The sequence below is a fragment of the Drosophila tropicalis genome, unplaced genomic scaffold (assembly GCF_018151085.1).
Source record: "Drosophila tropicalis isolate 14030-0801.00 unplaced genomic scaffold, ASM1815108v1 contig_696, whole genome shotgun sequence".
Lineage (NCBI taxonomy): Eukaryota > Metazoa > Arthropoda > Insecta > Diptera > Drosophilidae > Drosophila > Drosophila tropicalis.
Genome location: NW_027173178.1, coordinates 484,703 through 485,989, shown reverse-complemented (window position 1 = coordinate 485,989; position 1,287 = coordinate 484,703).

Sequence of the window (1,287 nt, the reverse complement as noted above, 5' to 3'; positions counted from 1 at the left end):
CTTTTTATTTTAAATATTTGTCTTCTTTTTTTCCTTTTTTCACACACACATTTATGTATCTTAGGTTAACATTTTATTTATAATAGTTTGCGCTCGTCGTTGAACTGGTCTACTTGTTCCTTCTGTAATATATCCAGCAAACGGTCATCTATATGGTTACGCATTCGCGTTCGCGTTGAACAGGACTTCAAAAAGTGACATTTTCCTTGATGAATGCATCGTTGTGTTAATAGCCTTCTGTACTTGAGAAACCCCTTTATACCATTTCGTGGGTTCATCTGCTGTTATTTTTCCGATAATAGACAGGATACAACGGTTAACCTGTTCGATTTGTCCATTGCGCCTTGCTTTTCCTGTGGTTGACAGTACATGCTGTACGTCGTTTGATCGAAGGAATTCTTTAAAAGCGTTTGATGTGAAGGCCACCTTTCTGTCACTTATGATCCTCTCGGCAAATCCAAAAATGTCTGTCCATTCGTTGAGTCTTTTAATTACTTCTTCTTGACCTGTGGACTTCGTTGGATACAACCATACAAATTTCGAAAAACCATCTACCATTGCCAAAATGAATTTGTACTGCTTGGAGGTGCTGTCCATGGGTCCTAAATGATCCAAATGTAAAGTAAAGTAGCGGTGTGTCTCCTTTGGTTATACAATGCAAATATCCTTCTTTTTTACCCAGCTGTTTATTCTGAACTATACATTTTATGCAGTTTGCAATCAATCTTGATACTCTACTTTCCAAATGCGGTATCAAGTACTGTTGGTAGATAGCGTGCATTGGCTTACGCGTCGAAAAATGTCCAACCTCGTGTGATCATTGTATTATCTCGCGTTCTATTAGCTTTGGTACAACAAATAACTCATTACCTTCAACTTCTTTGAATAGCAAACCACCTTTCACGTTGAAGCTTTTATATGGTTGCTGCATTAGTACCCCAATAATTGCGATAATATGATCATCTGACTGCTGTGCCTTCTTTAAACGCGCTGTTATTTCATCTTTTACTACTAAGCACGACTGCGGGTAACGGCTTAAACAGTCCACGTGCTGCATCTTAACTGCTGATCGGTGCTCCACGTTAAAATTGAAATCTTGTAGATACAATATCCATTGCCTAACTTCCCTTGGGATGTCCAGCTTTGACGTAGTTTGCTTAAATGCAATGCAGTCCGTCACCAATTTCACCGGGATCCCTAGCAAATAATGTCGAAATTTTTTTAACGCAATATATGCTGCCTTGACTTCAAGAATATAGCTTTGCCTCTTCCAATCTGCTTCAGATG